Source organism: Bubalus bubalis, chromosome 19 (genome assembly GCF_019923935.1).
Source record: "Bubalus bubalis isolate 160015118507 breed Murrah chromosome 19, NDDB_SH_1, whole genome shotgun sequence".
Lineage (NCBI taxonomy): Eukaryota > Metazoa > Chordata > Mammalia > Artiodactyla > Bovidae > Bubalus > Bubalus bubalis.
The window spans coordinates 21,867,244-21,890,807 of NC_059175.1; the positions used below are offsets into that span (position 1 = coordinate 21,867,244).

At 38.9% G+C, this 23,564-nt stretch overlaps 1 protein-coding gene across 6 annotated transcripts in view; it reads right to left on the reverse strand.

Moving 5' to 3' along the window:
• Positions 1–22,768, reverse strand: part of GPBP1 (GC-rich promoter binding protein 1) — a 65,716-nt gene extending 42,948 nt beyond the window's left edge. Inside the window, exons 1-2 of one of the 6 annotated variants that reach the window (XM_006055611.4) lie at positions 22,661–22,768; positions 20,212–21,176 (exon numbers count right to left, since the gene is read on the reverse strand). The gene's annotated coding sequence lies outside the window, so the exon portion shown is untranslated. Of the gene's footprint in view, positions 1–20,197; positions 21,177–22,367; positions 22,608–22,660 lie in introns of those variants that run through there. The other 5 variants (XM_006055612.4, XM_025270509.3, XM_006055610.4 and 2 more) reach the window with 5 other exon arrangements.
• Positions 22,769–23,564: the final 796 nt, after the last annotated feature.

Here is a 23,564-nt window from a genome sequence, read left to right on the forward strand (position 1 = left end):
GACACACACAGGAACATTACTCAACCATAAGAAAGAATGAAATACCATTTGCAGCAATATGGATGGACCCAGAGATTATCAAACTAAGTGACGTAAGTCAGAGGAAGACAAATATTATATATCATTTATATGTAGAATCTAAAAAACAGTAGTACAGATGAATTTACTACAAAACAGATTCATAGAAAAAACTTACAGTGACCTAAGGTGAATGGGAGGCATAAACTGGGATTACGGTATTAAAAGATGTACACCACCATATATAAAAGAAACAACAAGGATGTAAACCAACTATACTTCAAGTAAAGAAAAAAACAACAAAGAAAGAAAAGAATAAGGGGGTATTAACGATGGAAATGATGTGCAGGGGGGAGACAGAGGGAGACTGCAGAAACACAATCTACAGGTGGGTGACTGCAAAGGACTGGATGTGAAGACACAAACTGGATGTGGAGACAGAAAGGGAAGATGAAAAACATTTCAAAGTTAGAAAATGAGAAGGACACAAACATTTGGGGGTGCTAGTAAACGGTGTTAATATAGGGTGTTCACTTGTGAACACACTGCATACTTAAAATTTGTGTGCAGTGTCCATTAGTGTATGTGTGTTACAAATGAAAACTTTTTACCAACAGAAAACCAGAAACAAAATTTTCAAGAACTACTGGGCAACTTGCAGCAAATCACTAAAGGCCAGTGATTTAATCACTCACTCCTAGGTACTAGAACCTCTGTAAAAACCCTAAAAGAACGGGTTTGCAGAGCTTCCAGGTTGCTGAATGTGCCTACTTGCTGAGGCAGTGGTATACCCCAAACTCCAAAGGGACTATTCCAGACAGCATCCTATGTACTGCTTCATTTGGCTCTTCAGTTGTGTCTTCTAGAAAATCCTTTAAAATAAACCAGTAACAGTAGTGTTTTGTTGCATTCCGTGAACCTTTACAGAAAAATATGGAACCTGGGGGGTGGCAGGGGGGAACTGGTGGTGGTGGGAGGGGTGTCCATGGGCATCTCTACTTTAAAACCAAATCAGACAGAAGTGTGGGTAACCTGAAAATCTAGTACTTGAAATTCATATCTGAAGTGGGACCAGAAGGGCAGTCCTATGGGACTGAGCCCTTAACCTGTAAAGTCTAAACTAACTCCAGGTAATAAGTGTCAGAAAATCCGAACTGAATTCAATTGTAGAAAACCCAGTTGAGTATCCACAAGAAAAAAAACTGGAGAACTGCTTGCTGCTTGGTATATGAATGTACATAGAGTATGGAGCAGTACTCAAAAAGAAAATAACGGAGTTAGGGTAGATTCTCCAAATAAAGAGCTAAAATGGGCACTAACACCACAAAGATATTTGGCTTTTCAGAGTCCTTCAACATAACAGCCATTCAAAAAGCACTGTTTACACACATCAAGTCCCAAAGAACTTTTTAATCATTTTTAAGTGTGAAGTAACAACCAAACATTTTAAGACAAGTGGCAACAGCAAAGAAACCACTAAAAACCATGAACACAAAGGAAACACATAATTCAAGAAATAACTAGCAAAATGGAATTTTCAGAACCCCAAAAATACAGAACAACTTCTTGAGAGATAAAAACAAAACATCTCCACATGAAGGGGAAAAAAATCATACGCCATCAAACTACTTAAACATCTCATGCTATTAGACAGCAAAATGGCAGTCAAGGTGCTGAGGGAAAAAGTATTTTGAATCATGAAAGCTATACTCAAAGTATCAAAAGTGAAGCAGATAAATACCTTCTTAGACAAGCAATTCCTAACAACCAGGAGGAAAGAAAAAGAAGAGTGGGACTTCCCTGGCTATCCAGTGGTTAAGACTCCAGAGTTCCAACTGCAGGGGGTGCAGGTTTGATCCCTGATAGAGGAACTAAGACCCCACATGCAGTGTGGCGCAGCCAAAAGAAAAAAAGACTAAGATCAGTGACCAACATTTTCTAGTCACTTTATGGACAGTTCATAAAAAAAATTAACCATTAGGGGCTCCTCTGGTGGTATAGTGGTTAAGAAATTTGTCTGGCAATGCAGGGGATGCAAGTTCAATCCCTGGTCAGGAAACTAAGCTCCCAGGCACCACAACTATGGAGCCGGTCCACTATGGAGCCCGTGTGCCACAACTAGAGCACCCAAGTGCCACAACTTCTAACGACTGAGAGTGGCTCAAGACTCCTGGAAGCCTTGAGCCACATACAACTAGAAAACCCAGGCACAACAACAAAATTCACATACAATGCAACAAAGATCCTGTATGTTGCAACTAAAATCCTGAGGCAAATTAAAAAAGAAAAAAACTATTAGACAGGAAAAGATGTCCAGCTATTTTAATAACAAATTTAATAACTGGAACTACTCAGCTACCAAATTGACAAAACTCTTTGTTCAGTTCAGTTCAGTCGCTCAATTGTGTCTGACTCTTTGCGACCCCATGAATCGCAGCACGCCAGGCCTCCCTGTCCATCACCAACTCCCGAAGTTCACTCAAACTCACATCCATCGAGTCGGTGATGCCATCCAGCCATCTCATCCTCTGTCGTCCCCTTCTCCTCCTGCCCCCAATCCCTCCCAGCATCAGAGACTTTTCCGAGTCAACCCTTCGCATCAGGTGGCCAAAGTACTGGAGTTTCAGCTTTAGCATCATTCCTTCCAAAGAACACCCAGGGCTGATCTCCTTTAGAATGGACTGGTTGGATCTCCTTGCAGTCCAAGGGACTCTCAAGAGTCTTCTCCAACACCACAGTTCAAAAGCATCAATCTTCGGCACTCAGCTTTCTTCCCAGTCCAACTCTCACATCCATACATGACCACAGGAAAAACCATAGCCTTGACTAGACAGACCTTTGTTAGCAAAGTAATGTCTCTGCTTTTCAATATGCTGTCTAGGTTGGTCATAACTTTTCTTCCAAGGAGTAAGCGTCTTTTAATTTCATGGCTGCAATCACCATCTGCAGTGATTTGGGAGCCCAAAGAAATAAAGTCTGACACTGTTTCCCCATCTATTTCCCATGAAGTGATGGGACCAGATGCCATGATCTTCGTTTTCTGAATGTTGAGCTTTAACCCAACTTTTTTCACTCTCCTCTTTCACTTTCTGCCATAAGGGTGGTGTCATCTGCATATCTGCAGTTATTGATATTTCTCCCAGCAATCTTGATTCCAGCTTGTGCTTCTTCCAGCCCACCCGATGTACTCTGCATATAAGTTAAATAAGCAGGGTGACAATATACAGCCTTGACGTACTCCTTTTCTTATTTGGAACCAGTCTGTTGTTCCATGTCCAGTTAGGGTGGGTCCAGAAAAGCTTGTAGTTTAGAGTTAATTTTGCCCCACTAATTGGAGCTAATCCTTTTGAAGATTTTGCCTCTATTCTACTTACTGCCTATGCTCCAAATCTTAGGTGGGTTTTCCACTGAAGCTGATGTAAACATAAACTTTTCCTGACCCTACATAAATCTTTGGAATTGGTACACCTACTCCTTTCTGATGGTTGTATTCCCTGGCTTCAGTCACTTCCAAACATGCACATGCAGGTCCAGTTGTAAGTCACAAGCCTTGAGTAGATTCTTCTGAGTTCTCTCTCCACTCAACAGTTTCCTATTACTTTGCCCCACAAATTCTATCTACTTTGACCTTTCCAAATTTTCAGCTGTCTCAACTTGTAGTAAGACCACCAGACTGTTTGAATTCACCCCACCACTCCCCCACCCCGTGCTGTAACCTATTACTTTTCTTCAAGCAATGAGGGCTTTTATACCACCTCCTGTTATCCAATGTATAAAAGCCTGTAACATACGTTTTGTCCGGCTCTTTAAATTTCTGAGACGAGTGGGTAAATCTGGTTATCTGGTTGCCTGTTACTCTGTCATAGCCAGAATTTAAAAACTGCATGCCAATTCAATTTTACTATTACAGGATTTTCACGAAATTTAAAGTTTTACTTGTACAAATTTCCTCTTAGAACTTTTCTTGAAAAGATCCAACTAATTCCAGCTTGTTTCCCAAAGCAAAGTCCAATGACAAAACCTAACACTTAACAATATGAAATTCATAATCTTTGGAATTCAGTCAAAATTTACCGGTCACGCAAGACTTCCCTGGTGGTCCAATAGTAAAGAATCTGCCTGCCAATGCAGGGGACACAGGTTTGCTCCCGGGTCCGAGAAGATTTCACACGCCGTGGGGCAACTGAACCTGTGTGCCACAACTACTGAGACTGCACTCTGGAGCCCACATGCTGCAGCTACTGAAACCTGCACACCTACAGCCTGTGTTCCGCAACAAGAGAAGCCACGGTGATGAAAAGCCAATGCACCGCACTAGACTAGCCCCAGCTCTCCACAACCAGAAGCCTGCTTGCAGCAATGAAGACCCAGAGAAGCCAAATAAACAAAACAAAAATAATTAAAAGTATCTGTCATGCAAAAAAAAAAGGGGGGGGGGTGGCTCCCCCACAGGAAAATACTACCAATAACAAGAAGAAGAATCTACTTAAAGAGATAGCCAGATATGACATGACAGCATTAGCAGACAAGAACATTAAACCAACTATTATAAAAATGTTTACGGACAGGGAAAATAGGAACATAAAGGAAAAATAGAGAACATAAAATAGTACTTCTAGAAATAAAAAATGTAATATCTGAAGTGAAAAACACTGGACAGGATTAACAGCAGATTAGATAATGCACAAGAAAATGATCAGTAAGTGTACTAACAGGGTAGCATTCAAACTAGAAAGCATGAAAGTAGACAAAGACAGACTTTATAACTGAAATGTACAATAACAAGGTAATTCTAGTATTTATGATCCCAATAACAGTGATACACTTTCATAAAGCATAAAATACAGGTGATACAAGAAAAATACAGAAGACTTGAACACATCTTGCTCACTCCAATACAAACCTAGTGGATAAAAAATTAGTAAGCATATAGAAGATTTAAACCATACTCATTTAAATTTTAACAGATTTTATGTATCAAATGCTAAACCCCTAAATACAGAAAGTACATCTTCTTTTTGAGCAACCTTCTCAGGCCACCAAGAAATCTTTAATAAATTTCAAACATACCTACAAATGACATTACCTGACCAAAATTCAATTAAACTAAAAATAACAAAATCAAGCCTCTTCCACGTGCAATTTTAAAACAAAATAAAAAGAAGCAAAGTCACTAAACCAACAGTTAATAAATTGGAAAAGCTGAAGAACTATAAATCCAAAACTGCTGTGGGGTGGGGGTACGGACAGATCAGTAGAGAAGCTACTAGCACAAATATATAAAATAAAAAATGACAACATTTAAAATCATACACCATCTGAACAACTCTATGTAATTAAAGCTGAAAATATAGAAATGGACAATTTTTAGAAAAAGACAATTTACTAAAAATATCCCCAGTAAAATCTAAACAAATTACCATGAAAGCGTCCCATTACTAAAAAAAAAAAAAAAAAAACCAGACTAAAGTGTCCTTGAGAACCAAGATTCTAAACGTTGAAAAAAGGAAAATACACATCTAAGACAGAAGGCGATAAACAAAAACCCAGTGGTCCTAAACTTGAACTGGAAGTATCAAGATGAACTCTACAGTACTGCAAAGTAAATAAATATACATTAAGACTGGTTTATAATTTAAATTGTGCTTTAAAATTTAACTCAACGTGATAAACAACTATTACCTTTCTAAGAAACTCTTCCATCCACGGATGAATGGATAAAGCCGATGTGGTACAAAAAAAAAGGAAATCTTGCCATTTGTGACAACAAAAAAGAGTAGACCTTGAGGGCATTATGCTAAGTGAAATAGGTCAAGGAAAGACATATACTGTATGATTTTACTTTTATGTGGAATCTGTTAAAAAAAAGAAAAAAAAACTAGAAAGAGATCAGATTTTTGGTTACAGAGATGGAATGAGGAACCCAATGGAGAAGCATAATCAAAAGGTACAAACTTCCAGTTACAAGTACTCAGGATGTTATGTACAACATGAGAAAATGGATGCTAACTAAACTTACTGTGGTAATCATTTCACAATATATGTTAAGTGAAAACATGCTGTGTACACTTTGAACTTACACAAATTATATATGTCAATTTATATCTCAATAAAACTTAAAAAAGATTAAAGGCATAAAAATTTTTCATAAGAAAAACCTTAATCATTTCACAAGTTATTTATCAAAAGATTCAGCATAAATATGCTATTCTATTAAACAATTAAGAAATATCTGACATATTTGTTTTCATATAACAAAAATGAAATCTAGGGAGTCAAAACTCCAAACCAACACTTTAAAGTACATCCTTCAAAAGAACACATAATAGTACGGAATGAATGAATGAACTGGATGGAGAACAGGAGAGAGGGAGGGAAGAATTCATGTCCTGTTTAGAGAATAATGGGCCTGATAATTTCCATTTCAAAGGCAAATCAATGTTCTAAAATTAGGAAATAATAAATTAAATATTAAATATGCAGTTCCTTAATTACGGATTAAATGGCTTTTTAACTTCTTTTTTATTTAACATAACTCAACTTTAAAAGTCACAGTGACTTTAAGGCACCATAACATTAATATGTGAACAGAAAGAAACCTCAGTGAAAGAAAGAAAAGTCCACATAGGCAACACATACAGAAATTTAGTATAAGAGGAAAGTTTGGACAACTCTCCTACTTCAAAGTTTACTTAAAATAATCAAAGAGATTAACGATTTAAAGGAGAAAAAAGGCAAAGTCATTACAGAAAAAGTAAGAGAAATTTTTATTATTTCAGAAAAGGGAAGAAAGGCCTTTCTAAGTATGACACACAAGAAGAGAATAAAAACACATTTACATATAAACTCAAAAAGCATTCTATTTGATGAAAATCACAATCAATGTCAAATAAAACATCATTATACTGGAGGAGGGCAGGGAAGACTTGTCACACAAAGCATATATAAAGGTCTTTTACCTTCATACACAAATGTTCCTATAAATCAACAGAAAAAGAACTCATAGAAAAGACAGAAAAAGGAGAAAAGGATATAAAGAGTTCACAAAAAAAGATCTTATATATAAAATTTTCATTCTCAGGAGTTTCCTGGTGGTCTACTGGTATTAATATGGAATAATCTTCCAAGATAATTCCTTAAGTAAAAAAGGTTCAATAGCAAGATGGAGGGACTTTCCCTAGTGGTCCAGTGGTTAAGAATCCATCTTGCAATGCAGGAGACAAAGGCTCAATCCCTGGTCTAGGAACTAGGATCCCACATGCTGCAGCACAACTAAACGTGCACACCGCAAAGAAACCCAACTCAGACCAAAAAAAAAAAAAAGAGAGAGCCAAGTGGACATCATGCTACTACTTGTATTAGAAAGAAAAATATCACGTGCTTACATAGCCATAAAATCTCTAGAAAAATTCATAGAAAACAGTTTCTTCAGACAAGAACTATAGCTGGACAAAAGGAGGTGACTTTTCTATTAAAAAAAAAAAAAAAAACTCGTGTACGATTTGTAATCTGCACTAGGTGCATGTATTCAAAATAATTTTAAATCCTCTAAAGTCTGACTCAGCTTTACCAGTTCTTGACTCCTCAGACACTTTAATATAATCCATCTTTAAAGATTTGGGGAAGTCCCTGGTGGTCTAGTGGTTAGGACTCTGCTTCCACTGCAGGGGGCAATCTCAGGGAACCAAGACCCCTCAGGCCACACAACATGGCTAAAAGTAAAAAAGTTAATTTTTTAGAAAATAATTCAGGCAACTTTTTAAAGGAACTAACTGACTTAGCAACAGCAACAACAGCAAACTGGTTATGAAGACAAAATATACAATGAATATATATATTCACACGCACACAATTTGTTGGGCAATCTGATTAGGATTTTACAAGTATTATCTCATTTAGTTCTCACTATCCCCAGGAGGTTGACATTATCTTTTCTTCAAACAAGAACAACAGGTTTTTAGATGTGAAGTACATTTTGAAGTTCCCAGGGTCACAGTACTAATCAGTGGTAGCTCAAATTCTTAACGTCTATATACACCCTACACGTACTGTAAATAACCCAGGGTACATTAGGTAGAGATGATGTGTTATATAAAATATTAGCTTTAAGTTTAACAAGTATTTCAGTCAGTCTCTATTTTCTGAGTTTTAAGTTTCTGCCTTACCTGTCAGGCACCATCTTGAGTTATAGCTTTATAGCAAACCATAGAAAACACAGATCTCCATCTCCCAGACAAAAAGTCTTTTAGGTGGCAAAAAGAAGACAAGTAGTCTGAACTTCCACAACAGTCACAACTTGCTTTCCACTAACCCAGCCAACTTTATCTTCAAATAAGACTCGTTCTCTCATCAAATTCAATCCTTGGAAGGCCCTAATTTAAAGTACTAAGGTGAAAACATTTTTACTCACTTTTCCCCATTTCCACAAAGTGCCTATAAAAGGAACTCATTTTAAATGTAGATCAAAGAGTACATAATGTGAAAGATCTAAACTATGTTAAAAAAAAAACCTAAGGCAACTAAGCTTGCATAGGAAAAGTCCTTAAGACATCTTGATAATCAAGTAGTTTTCAACCTAGCTAGTGTTCATGCAGCAATGATTTCATTACCCACCTAATGACACCTGCTACAGCAGCCTTAAGTTTACCATCCTACCAGAGTTTTATTAGACAAGCCCCCTTGGAAAGGATCTAAAAGATTCAAAGCCAAAACCAAACTGAGAAAATCTGCAATACTAAAAATAATTAAAGTTCTATGGACATAAATCTGCATTTGCCATCTCTGAGGACAAAACGTAAAAGGATTATGTTTCCTCCTTAAATAAAGACATCAGTTAATATAAATGAATTGTCATGGCCTTTCTGATTTCTGAAAATGAGCCCAAAATTGGCCACCCACATATTTCAAGGTCACTTCTTGAAATGTAAAGTGTTTTATCTTCTTATGCCGGAGAGGCCAATTCCACTAGATTTCACTCCCTCTGACTGAACATTTCAAAACTATGGAAATTTTTTTAAAAGGCCCGGGTTATAATAAAAAGAAGTCTTTATCAAGCAGTCCCTTCAGAAAGGTTACAGCAAACCCAAAGTTAGCCTTGAATCTAGCAAGCAGACTAGAAGTTACTGTAACAATTATTTAAGTCTAGGCAGATAAAGCGGAGAAGGCAATGGCACCCCACTCCAGTCCTCTTGGCTGGAAAATCCCATGGACGGAGGAGCCTGGTAGGCTGCAGTCCATGGGGTCGCTGAGGGTCGGACACGACTGAGCGACTTCATTTTCACTTTTCACTTTCATGCACTGGAGAAGGCAATGGCAACCCACTCCAGTGTTCTTGCCTGGAGAATCCCAGGGACGGCGGAGCCTGGTGGGCTGCCGTCTATGGGGTCGCACAGAGTCAGACACGACCGAAGTGACTTAGCAGCAGTAGCAGCAGCAGGCAGATTAAGAACTTTGCTGGTGGCTCAGACCATAAAGAATCTGCCTGCAATGCAGGAGACCTGGGTTTGACTCATCGGTCCAGAAGATCCCCTGGAGAACGAAATGGCAACCCACTCCGGTATTCCTGCCTGGAGAATTCCAGGGACAGAGTAGCCTGGCAGGCTATATATAGTCCATAGGGTTACAGAGTCAGACACCACTAAGCAACTAACACTTACTCTCAGGCAGATAAAACTGCTTCTAAATGGTCAGACAACAAAGAAATTCACCTGTAAATAATCCCCTAACAAATTTTACCTAGCCCCCAGGCAATTAAATAGAAGTTCTACAATAAAATACCGAGGGTGGTGATGTAGGTGGGGAATGGATTACATTATCTAAGATGTCTTTGCTGTACACTAACGCACGGAGCATATAACAATAAACAAACGAGACAAGGTACCTCTCCTCAGAAGTTTATGCAATAGATAGGTGAGAGGAGATAATTAAGAGACTGATCTGAACGTAATACAGTAACAAGAGAAATCAAAGGTTATAGGAAGGGGGTTGCCCACTTCACACAGAATGATTAGAGACAGTCATTCAGAACGTAACATATGAGTCAAAACTCAGCTAAAAAAGGAAAAAGAGGCAGAGCATAAAGGCCCAAAGACAGGAAGGAAAATGCCTGGTGTATTTAAGAAGAAAATGCCAGAAGTCAATGGTCTAGGATGACAGTGACCAATGTTGCAGAGACAATGAAGTTGCTTGTAGGCTGTATCGTCTGCGTGTTATTCTTAGGTCTGATGAAAAGACCATGCTCTGGGAATAATGAACTATAAGAATGCAAGAATGACACAATTACAAAGTTACAAGGCTACAACAAGTAGTTCAAGTAAGAGAAAATCAAGGCTTGTAACAAGCCCAGTGACGGTGGAGCAGAAATGGATATATCTGGGAGAGCAAAGAGACTTCCTCCCATCTAGTCAATTGACTAGATGGGAGGAAAATAAATCAAACATGAGACTTGATTATTTAGTCTGAATAGGCGGATACTGTATCCATTTATTGAGCAATGGAAGCAGGGACAAAGGGGCTGGGAAAGACTCAAAGACAAGTTCAGTTTTGGATATGTTATATTTGTAAATGAAATAAAGAGGTCAAGGTCAGTTAAATTACAAGCGTAGAATATGGGGAGGAGGCCTGGACTGGAGATTTAAATTTGAGATCTTTTGCATAAAGATGCCATTTAAAATTATGGTACCATACTGCAAGTTAAGCAATTACCTCAGAAGAATGTAACGACTATGGCTCAACAATTTTAAACAGGTCATAAATGCAATCTAAATATACCTGGTTTCTGCTCAGTTCCCTACTTTCCCTTATCTACAATTTCCCTCCTGGCTGATCACATGATCCTCAAATACCACTATCTATATGGCCCAGCCATAACAATACTATGTTACCATTATTTTACAATTTCAAAGCATTTAACATTCATTATTTCACTTGATTGTAATGATAACTTTGTGAAACAGGGAAAAAAAACTAGTTTTACCTGAGCAGAAAATAAAGTCTTAAAAAGGCTGGCCTGGCCAACATTAAATAGTTATTATTTACTAGATGATATGAAATCAGCATTCAAATTTAAGGACTGTGTTTACTCTATATTCACAGAACTTCAGAGAAGACAAACTACATGAGTTTAGGAATCTTATATTATCACCTTGTTTGCTACTAAATGCCCAGCACCAATCAAAGTACAGGCATATAACAGACAAACATCTACCAGGCAATAAACATCTCTAGCACAGACTAACACTCAAGAAATAAAAATCCCAGATCCATTGTTGAGTCAATATTTTACCATAAATAAGATGATATGCTTGTATCTTACTTTCTCATTTGCCACATGAAAATGCTGTCATTTATTTTTCAAGTACACTTACATATAAATTAGATAATATCTAAAATCACAAGCCATTCAAAACACAATTGCTCCATGAATTCAAGATGGTATTATTTTGCAACAGGTCATATTTCATATCCCCACAAAAACAATTTCCCCTTTTAATCCAAATTTCCTATAAAAGATGTCAATCAGGTTTTAAAATAAAGCAAAAAGAAAAAGTCAAAAGTTACCATTTGTATTTATCGACTACTGCTTTGTGGAACTGACATATATCAAAGAAGCCACAATAGTTCCACATGTATAAAGTCAACTGACATTCAACAGAGGGATTTCAACATCATTCAGTGGGAAACAAAGTCTTTTCAACAAACAGAATTAGGAGAGTAGGACATGTATATTCAAAAAAGAAAGAAATGAACCTCAACCCTTTCACAAGTAAAAAAAAAAAAAAAAAAAATTCACTCCAAATGGATCACAGATCTAAAAATATGAACTACAGAACTTTCAGAAGAAAGCTAAAAAGGAGAAAATCCTATGAATTTGGGTTAAGTACAAATTTCTTATGACACAAAAAGCACAAATCGTCAAAGAAAAATAACCAATTTTACTACAAGTTTTAAAATGTTTGATCTCCAAAACACAGTTAAGAAAATGAAGACAAACCATAGATGGGACAAATTTGCAAAATACATTATCTAATACACTTATAGCCAAAACAAAGAATTCTAACAATAAAACAAGATAATCTTTTAATGGATCAAAGACTTGAATAGACACTTCACCAAAGTACATTAAAAGATGCTTATCATGTTACTACACTGTATGATAGCTTTAATGTTGGCTAACTGCCCACTCAACTACCCTAGCAGTAAATACTATTAAAGGAAAAATTAATCAACTTGAGGAGCTTATCTTCCTTAAAGGACAAGAGTACTTATTAGATCATCTGCTTCTTTTTAAGAAGGGCAAATAACCTGTAGAGTATGGTCTGGAAATTAGGGGGCAGAGAGGAGGGTATCTGATCATACTTATGCTATTATATATTCAAATACATTATCATAAATGTCTATTTTCTTATTATTTAGCTGTATAACATTGTGATATTACTATATGCATAGGCGATTTTATTTCAGGATAATATGGAGCACTTTAAAAAGTATTTGTCACAAACAGTTTAGGAATCTGACAGAATTCTGTACCACTGCTCTAGAGCTGTGCTGTCCAATATGGCAGCTAGTGGCCATAAGCTGTAATTTAAACAAAAATTAAACAAATCTTAAAATTCAAATCCACATCTGCACTAGATGCATTTCAAATCTCCATAATGACACATGAAGTCTTGAAGTGTTGGTCGCTCAGTCGTGCCCAACCCTTTGCGACCCCATGGACTGCAGCCCACCAGGCTCCTCTGTCCATTCAATTTTCCAAACAAGGATTACTGGAGTGGGTTGCCATTTCCTTCTCCAATGACACATAGCTAGTGATTATTATACTGAAAGAACAGACACAGAATCTTACACCTTTTCACAAAGTTCTGTTGGATAGAATAAGACCTACTACTTAGAACCTTAGAATGCTAAGGAAGCTAATTGTAACAGAAGAATGCAAATACTCCAAATTATGGTTCCCTCACTTAGTGAGAAGCTTGCATAAATTATTTAATTTCAGACTGACTTTCTTAAACCACTGAACGGAAATAACATTTATTTTACATGATAATTGGGGAAAACACTTTCTAAATTAAATTGCTATACAAACATTAGTAATGAGGTGATTCTAAAGGAAAATATTCCTGAAAAAGAACTTATGTGAGCATTTTATTAACAAGTCACAACTGTATCACATTAAGGAAAATAAAATTTAGTTGCTGGTTAAGAATAAAGTTTCTAAGTTCCTGAAATAGAATAGAATTTGACTTTCTTCCTCCTGTCATCCTAAAACTATGAACCATAATGGTTGGGAGTTCTAGGTTCTGGATGCAGAATGTATGGATTCAGAAATCCCACTTATAGGCTGTGTAACCTTAATAAGCAATTTAAAACCTCTGACTTCATTTTCTTACCTATAAAATGAGAAGAGAACCTTTCCACAAGCTGCACCTATGAGGATCAAATTAGTTAATACAGTTAAAAAGCTTTGAATACTGCTTGAAACACGGTAAGCATTAACATGGATTAACCCACTCATTATGGTAGATGTTGATATCAAGAATAAAGAACTTCTATAACTCAACAACAATCTGGTTTAAAAATGGGCCAAAGGCTTGAACAGGTGTTGCTCCAAAGCACACAAATGACCAATAAGCACACCAGACATCACTTATCACATTACTAATCATTAGGGAAATCCAAGCCAAAACCATAACAATATCACTTTACAACCATTAGAACACAATACACAGAAAACAACAAATGCTGAGAAAAATTTGAGGAAATTGGGACCCCTGTGCATTGCCGGTAGAAATAAGAAACGGTGCAGCCTCTATGGAAAACAATATGGTGGTTCCCCAATTAAAAATAGAATTACTGTATGATCAGCAGTTCCACTTCTGGGTATCTATCCAAAAGAATCAAAAGCAAAGATGCAGACAAATATTTGTACTCCCATGTTCACAGCAGCATTTACAGTAGTCAAAAAGTGGAAACAACCCAAGTGTCCATTAACGGATAATGGATAAACAAAATGTGGTACATACACATATAATGGATTATTGTGTGTTAAAAAAAAGGGTATTCTAATCGACCCACGGTACAACACTGATGAACCTCAAAGACATTCAAAGGAAATAAGCCAGTCACTAAACGACAAATTTGCATGATTCCACTTATATGAGGTACCTAAAGTAGTTAAGTTCATAGAGACATAAGGAGAGTGGTGATTTCCAAGGGTTGGGAGGAGCAAGGAATAGTTATGGTTTAATGGGTACAGAGGTTAAGTTTTACAAAATGAAAAGAGCTCTAGAGGTGAGTGCTGGTAATGACTGCGTAACAACATGAATGTACCTAAATGCCACACAACTATACACTTAAAAATAACTGAAATGCTGAATTTCATGTTATGCGTATTTTGCCACAAATTATTAATTAGAACCAAAAAGTCTATTTTATTATAAACATATCTGATTTCCTTGAAGATATCCTTCAAAATATTTAAGAAGTGTTTCAAAGAGTACAATATCAATAGGGAAGAGGTACCCAGAGTAGTCAAACTCATAGAAAATACAACAGTGCTTGCCAGGGGCTTGGGAGAAGGGAAAATGGAGAGTTAATGGGTAGCGTTTCAATTTAAGATAAAACAACGTTCTGGAGATGGATGGTGATAATTGCACAATGTGAACGTACTCAAGGTCACTGAATTGTACACTCAAAAATGGCTAAAATGGTAAATTTTATGTTTATCTTACCATAATAGAACAGTTCATCATTACACAGATTGGGAGATTAGTGCAAAGGGGGCCGAAGATTTTACTTCTCTATCTCATACAGTGGCTCAAAGGGCAGAAAAGACTTATACCTGCTAAACTGATACAAATTTAGAATCTATCTTCTTCTCTAAACTTGAAACCACCTATCTGTGGGGGTGAAGACTTTAGCTAATTATATTGACAACGTGTGGGTATCCTCAGTCACTCAGTAGTATCCAACTCTTTGCAACCCCATGGACTGCAGACTTCTCGGTTCATGGAATTTTCCAGGCAAGAATGCTGGAGTGGACTGCCATTTCCTACTCCAGGGGAATGTTCCCAACCCAGGGATCAACCAACGCACCCCCGCCTCTTGCATTGGCAGGCAGATTTCTTTACCACTGAGCCTCCTGGGAAGCCCCCATATTGACAACAGGTTGTAAAGAATTACCCCCTAATTTTTTTAACTATGTCCACAAAATCTTTTGACAAAAGGTGGAACCTAACTTCTCACTCCTTGACTGTGGGCTAGACTTAATAGGTTGCTTCTAATGCAAAGAATGTGGCAGAAGTGACTTCTGAGACTAGGTCATAAAAGGCACTGCACACTTCTACCTACCTTTCTTCTCAGATCACTTCCTCTGGAAATGCAGCTGCCATGCAAACAGCTGAAGATCTACATATGCTAAGGAAATTGAGTCCTCTAGACAACAGCCAGCAGCAACCTGCTAGCCCAAAGAGGAACACCTTCTTAGAAGGAGATCCTCTAGGCACCAGTCAAGCCTTCAAATGACAGCAACCTTTGAGATTTTTATGAAAGACATAGAAGAAGCCAGAACCACTCAGCTAAACTGCTACCAAATTTCTGACTCACAGAAAATCCACATGCAATAGTATTCTTTTAACTCCCCTGTTTAAAGAATAGTTTTAAGCAAAAAAAAAAAAAAAGTTTTGACGTTAGAAAGAAAAAAACAAGAACATACAGTTGACCCTTAAACATAGTCATTAGAACTGTGCAGGCCACTTTACATGTGGATTTTTATCAATATTAAATATTAGACTACTACACTATCCAAAACTGGTTCAATTTGTGCATGCAAAACTGCAGATACCGAGAAACCTCAGATACAGACGTCTGGCCTACTATATGCAAATCTTCCAATTCAAAGATCAGATCAGATCAGTCGCTCAGCCGTGTCCGACTCTTTTCGACCCCATGAATCGCAGAATGCCAGGCCTCCCTGTCCATCACCAACTCCTGGAGTTCACTCAGACTCACGTCCATCGAGTCAGTGATGCCATCCAGGTGCCTATAATCCCCGTGTCATTCAAGAGTCAACTGTGTTATTTATGTTCATTGAAAGCTAACTTGTTTTTACTAGTATACATACATACGTAAAAACAAAAAAAAATGACAATTCTTCAGTTAAATAATTTTCTAAAGGCATCTGCGAGGTACAACCAAAACAATCCATTTAACTAGAATTTTTAAGATTCTTGCTTAAAAAAAAAAAACAAACTTAAGTATGGAACAACTTCTAAATATGGTTTTAAAAATACATAACCTGGAAACTGAATTAACGGGTAGGAAATGAAGATGAAAACAATGCACTGCCCAAGTTGTGAACAGAAAGATAACTAAAGAAACTGGGGCTTCCCTGGTGGTCCAGTGGTTGGGAGTCGACGCACGGGACGTGGGTTTGATCCCTGGCCTGGGAGGATCCCACATGCCTCACAGCAGGAGCGCAGTTACTCCAGTGCTCTGGAGTCCAAGCAACACAGCTAGAAAAAATCTGCACACAACAACTAAAACCAGCACAGCCAAAAATAAATAAATAAAAACTTTTTAAAGAAACTGAGTATGATCTCTTATATAAAAAGACGCAGAAAACAGCAATTACTTTAAGAGATACAGCACAAAAGCTTCTAAGTATTCTGCTGGGTGGGACAGCTAACAAAAAGGGGAAAAGCAGGCAGGTAAAACTGAAAAAGAGATCCAATCATAAAAGGTCTTATCAGTAATTATAACATTTTGTGTCTCGTGATCCTGCTGTTGAAACTGCTCTCCAAAAAAAGACATGGAAGCACCTTAAAATACATCTATTTCAAAGACTTCTCAAATCAGTCTCCCATCCACATAGCCAAAAAAGAATTCATGTTAGGAGCCCCTCACACATGAAACATTAAAAGAGGGGAGGGCATAAGATAACATCTCTTTGCAACTTGCTCTTTCCAAAATATTCCAAAAACATTAGCTGAAAGGCTGCTAAAGTAACAAAACCAAGAACTGTAATTTAGGCAGATTTCTCTGGCCACAGGAAAAGACTTTGTAAACTCAACTAAGGACCTCCTTGGTGGCTCAGACCGTAAAGAAATCTGCCTGCAATGGGGGAGATCTGGATTCGACCCCTGGGTTGGGAAGATTTCCCTGGAAGAGGGCATGGCAACCCACTCCAGTATTCTTGCCTGGATAATCCCCATGGACAAAGGAGCCTTGTGGGCTACAGTCCATGGGGTTGAAAACAGTCGGACGAACTGAGCGACGAAGAACACACACACACAAACTCAACTAAAGTAGGGTATTTCCTTAGCCAAAGATCAAGCTGGGACGATAGATTAAACTGGAAATGAGGAAAGCGTGACTAGGATGCAGGTAATACCGTTAACAGAAACAAGAGACAGAAATAACTTCAGAGCCCATAATATTAGTTTAACATGTAAAATATATTAAATAGAATTTTATAATGTTACAAATAAAACTTTACCTGTATATTAATTACACCTCATAAGTAAATATGTGCATGCATGCCAAGTCGCTTCAGTCATGTCTGACTCTTTGCAACCCAAAGGACTATTTTGCAACCCGCCAGGCTCCTCTGTCCATGGGATTCTCCAGGCAAGAACACTGGAGTGGATCATCACGCCCTCCTCTAGGGAATCTTTCCCGCCTAGGGATGGAACTCCCATCTCTTACGTCTCCTGAGCTGACAGGCAGGTTCTTTACCACTAGCACCACCTGGGAAGCCCTTAAGTAAATACGCAAGGTCACAAAGACCCTTTTCTAATATTCCAAACCTAGATCAAAAACCTCCTAACTCCCCCAAAACTACCCTTTTCCTACATCACGACCCCTAATTGGATCTAAATTGTTATCTAAACGCTTTTATTAAAAAGTGGTTGAGTCAAAAACAATTAGATAATCTGGCCTGTTTAGGTTCTATTCTCACTTGTAATTTTACTTTCAGATTAAAGGTTCCCATCCTTATTCCCTTCCCTTGTTGAATTTTATTTTCTTCTCTCTTCTGTTCACATTTCATAATCTGAAACCATACTTTAATTTTTAGCTAAATGAAGTTAGCACTCAAATAGCTACTAACAAATAGTAAAACAGTGGTTTTTCTTCTGTTAGCTGGTCTCCAAGCTCCACCAGTAATCATTATTAACCAAAGAAAAGCAGTAAATAAGAAAAATACATCAGTGATAATGTTCAAATTGAATTAATAAACGTAAAAGCCACATGAAGACAGTATTAAACATGGCTAGTGATTAAGTTTGGGTCTCTCTAGTCCACCTTGGAGACTTGGTCAAGACTCCTACACCAGTCTCGGTCTCTCTAAAACTTTTAATTTCTCACCTATACAACTAATAGTAGTTTTCTCTACGATACACTACTATGTACCACACAATCAGCATCTATAAATGTTAATCATTGTAAATGTTATTTTAGACCTATTATTGTTCAGGCACAGAGGTAGGGAAAAAATGGGAGAAAGGGAGATAGAAGTATTTAGGGTGAGGGGGGAGAACCCAGCCATTATTTCAATTACTCTGGTACTGTACATTTCAATGCCAAGAAAATAATGAAATATTTATGAAAACACTCAAGTCAAATAAAGCTGCCCTTGAACAACTACTGTAAGCAAATGTTACTATTCAAGGATTAAAGTTAATTGTTAAAAATCCTGGTCACTAGAGTCATCTTTATCCTGATACTACTGCTTGGAGCAACAGGAGAGATTTAAAGAAAAATAATCACAAACAGTAAATCTTATGTGGTTCTTTTCTATAAAAAAAAAAAAAAAGGGCCATTCACTTCCAGTTCAAATTCCTAATCACATTCAAAATGCATATTCTTAGATAAGTAACTTGAAAACCCATTAAGTTTGAGGAATATAAAAAATACAGGCTCTCCGAAGCAAAGAAAAGGGCAGAAGGGGGGTTGTTCTCATCACAGGTTTATATAAATCAAGGTGGAAACTCAATTAGAAGTACTACACAAAGCTGTGACAAAGAACACAAGAAATATCCTATTCTTTTCTGACAGATTTATTTAACTCTAATCTCAATTTTGTATCAGAAAATAAAATATCACGTATATCTAAATACCTACCATCTTTTGGACTCTCCTACCTCTCCTGCTTTAAGGGAGCTAACAGGATTCAACAGCATAACAACAACAGGACAACAAAGGAGCCAAATGACCAGTTATTAGGCTATCCTAGCAAAGTGTGCAAATATTATGGTATTTTTTAATCTCAGAGAGATAATTAAGTGAAAAAAAAAAACCTTAACTTTAGCCACATTCGTCTGTTAATATGCACTGCTTCAAAAATAAATTTTAGTCAATTTTTTAAAAACACACACTTCTACTGAATGCCTATGACTCACTAAAAAAAATTAAATGCAGTAACAAATCATAGTACCAGTCAATCCTCAAATAAACAATTAAAAGATGATACTCTTTTGTCAAAGGATTTTTATTACAGCAATTAATATTCACAACTTTTTTTTTTTAAACCAAGATTTGTTTATAACTTAAGGCAACATTACCTTCTGGAGGCAGAAAATGTACACTCATTTTTTTTTTTTAAAGTTAAAGGTTCTTAGTGTACCTTCTCTACCTCTCAGTTTCTGTTCCTAGTATTGACTTTTTGAAACTTTTTGGAACTTAACGAACAATCTGAAATACAAAGCCACTTCAAAATTTGTTTCAAAAAATTTCTGTAATGGATAGAAATTGTTATCCCTTAAAACAATTTACTTCATGAAAGACCAGATTAAAAGTCAAGCCCTTTAATTTGTTTAAACAACTACCTAATTCTACACTGGAACACTAAACTACATTCAGAATGTAATCTACACTCATATTTAGGAAGTAAAATGGCTATTTGTTGATTTTTTTCCTACCTTTCTATTAATCCATAAAGCCATACTGACCGTATGGATTTGTCTACTTCAGAAGCACAAAAACTTCAAATGTGACCAGTTTCATCTGAAATATTCTTAACAATTCTTTCTGCATTTCAATTTACTTAACAGTTCTTTTCAGAATGCCCAGGAAACTGAAGCCAAGGAATCTTACTGCAAGAAACTGAAAAGCTTCCAAAGAATAACACAGGATAAAGTTGACTCATTATAGTTTACAAATGAACATTTGATTTGCTCACCATATAGTACTTACAAATTCCAACAGGACTGCACAGGAAGGTGTTGGATTTGTCTCTGTAATCTTTATGTTTTCCAGTTTGTTTTTTTATTTTGTATCCTCTGAAATAATATCCAAGTTCTTTGAAGACACTTAACCTATGGCTATTTGACATAGAGTTACTTCAGTCAGCTACCCATACTTCTGTTTTAAAGTTTTCATATGGCTATCGCCAGAATTAGCCAAGTTCCTTGGATTTTAAGATTTTAAAGTCTTCTTTATTATTCCATGTACTTGTCACTGTTGTACTTATCCACTCCAGATGAAATAATCCAATTTATGAGTCAAAAAGAAAAAACAACAAGAAAATTTCACATCTGAAGAGCATTCCTAAACATCAGCATAAACAAGAGACACACAGCTATCTCAATACTACCATGCTGCTGGGAAACTGCCACATCTTAAATTTCCACGTAAATAAAAGATAAAAGCAAAAAAACTCTGTATTCATTCAATGTCTTCATTTAGAAAAGCGGTCCCATTGTGACATGAAAAGGGCTGAGGTCAAAAATTCCTAAAACTTTTAATAAAGGTAAAAATAAACTGCCATGAAACTTCAGCAATATTTAAACAGTAATTTGAAACTGCCGAAACTACTCAGTACACAAATCAAACATATCTTACAGTTTTGGCTGAAGAACACCAACAACAGGGGAGGGGTTGGGGGGAAGGCAAAAATACCACCAGCTGAAACACTTTAAACCAGTTATATAATCCGTTTGAACCAAAATACTGAAGAAATGCCTGGATCTCTTTTTAAGAAGCTTGCAGAACTGTTCACTACTATCAATTCACTTCAGAGATGATTCTTGCCAATTTTAATAAACTTCTGGGGTAAAATTATCCAAAAACATTGTAATTCCAAAATGGCCACTTGAAATATCCGGGGCCTTTTACACAAAACCTAGAAGATGATCTTCATATCTGAGTAATTCAATCACCTGTAAAAGTTATAAAAAAAATTTAAATTACACAATGAATTTTAATTTTGAACTAAAAATCAATCCCCATCCTCAACAGGCAACCTCTGGAGAGAAATGCACTTCCGCAACCAAAAAAGGTCTACTGTATGAAAAGGACTTCAAAATATGTTGAGGGGGAGAAAAAACGGTGGGAAATGGTATTATGGAAGACAAGTGCTGATTCCAACTGGGAAGAGTGTGCGGATATAAGGTAGAGGGATTATATAAGCAAACCTTCCTATACTTTGAGTAAATGTTACAAACGAGCAAACAATCTTCTAAGAGATCTTCCGTATTTCTATTCAAATCTACCAAAAGAAAACGCAAATACAGGTGTGCTGCTACCGAGCATTACTAAAGGCAACTTAGCGAATGAGGGATATAAAGAGAAAGACGCTCCCTCCAAACCAGAATGTCCAGAGGAAAGGGGCACATTTCCCCCATTCAGAGTATGAAGGTAAGTGGCCGAGAAGTGGGACAAGAACATTCCTTAAATTCGCCCGAGGGTGAGACTTACCCGGCAGCCACGAGATGTGAGGGTTCCTATTTCCTTGAATTAAGAAAACAGGTTTCTCTCAACACTGAGGGGGTGGAAGGTACTGAGCCCTTCTCGTATACCACGTTAAGAGTGCTTTTCTCCCCAAACAGACCGAGTCCCCTCAGACCCTACAGGACTCAGAGGGGCAAGGCTGCGCTCGCCTCGGTCCACAGCCACGGACCTGGAGAGGCGGGCTGAGCGGGTGCGCTGAGAAATCACCAAAGGCCACAACTCGGCCTCGACTCTCTCAACCCTCCGACAGCGGCAACGGTGCAAAAGGAGGCGGGCGCCTGCGAGAGCCGGAGGGAGGAAGACCGAGCACGAAAGGCGTCGGACCCATTCCCAGCCTCCACCAAACAACACCCCCAACCCTCAAGCCGCCCGGGCTAAGCCACCCACCCCCTCCCACAACCGCCACCTCCGCTCCACCCGGACCAAGCCAATACCTAGAGGGGCCTCGCCGCGCCGTCCTTCCCTCTCTGTCCTCGCTCTCCCGCCACCCTCCCCCCGTCCTCGGGCAGCTTCACACCTCACGCCGCCAACGCCGCTCCCGACCCCTCAAACCTCAACGCCGACACGGGTACCCCCTCCCATCCCTAGACCCTGGCGCCGAGCGCAGAGAACGCTATTACCTTCTGCCACACCAGAGGTGCCCCTGGCCTAGGGGTGCCGCTGCGCTCGATCCCGGGAGGAGGTTTTCGGTACTTTGAATAATCCCCTTTTGCCGCTTTTCCCTCCCCCACAACCAGTCTCAGTCCCAAAATGGCGCCGACCCGATCCGCAATGTTCTGGGCCAAGTCTCGCGAGATCGTGGAAGGTGGCGAGGCGGGGAAGAAACTAAAGGGGCTGAGGATAAGGGAGGGGAAAGGCGGGGCAAGGAGAAGGAGGAGGGAGATAGGGTGTGGAAGAAGCGGTGCGAACGAACCTACTGGGCGGGGCAGCAGGAGGAGCGTCTCCACCAGAGAACCTTCTGGCCTAAGCAACCGCTCACGCCCGGGCCAAAGAAGCCCCGCCCTCTACGTCGAGCGACTGGGGGAGGGGAAGAGGGCGTGGTTATGCCTAGGGGAGGGGCTTCGAGGAGGTCCCGGAGGCAGGGGCGCGCGGGGGGCGGTGGCTCCGCGCGGTGACGTCAGGAGCAGCTGGAGTCGGGGATTACCCCCTGCTGCTGACGTGAGGATGGTGAACAATCGGGAACGTTCGGTGGAAGGGGGAATTCCCCGCTGCTCCCTGAGGAGCCCCTCCTCCCGCCCTTCCCCCCGTCCGCGGCTGCCCGGGAGCCTGGGATGGTGGGGCTGCGGGAGGGCGAGAGGGGAACGCCGATTCGGGAGGCAGCCGCGCCGGCTCGAGTGGCTCGCGCCGCGGCGTCTACCCTGGCTGGATGGTCTGAGGAGCCGCGGCGCGCGCGATGCGCCGGATACCTCTCTCAGGCCTGCGAGGCTGAGAGATCACATGCTCGCCGGTACACAGCCTTGCGCGGGCGGAGCGCCGGCTAATCCGGCGCCGTGAAGTAGTGGATCCACTGTCGTATGCAAATACGAGAGTGTCGGACATAAATAATATACGCGAAGCCAGTGACTAAGGAGACTCGCTGGTTGGGAACGAAGCCCAGATTCTCAGGGATAAAACTGGCTACTGGATATGACCGTGCTAATTATCGTTTTTCTCTATTAAATCTACAGCAGGGTAGGATTATTTCAGCAGTGTGTCAGTCCCTCACAGCTCGTAAGATTCAGTATAATGAATTTTGTGGGCGTCACCGTTTTCTAATCGCGATACCTTTTTGCCTTGAAACTGATGTTGAAACCTGTGAAATCAGCCTTTCAAGGGGT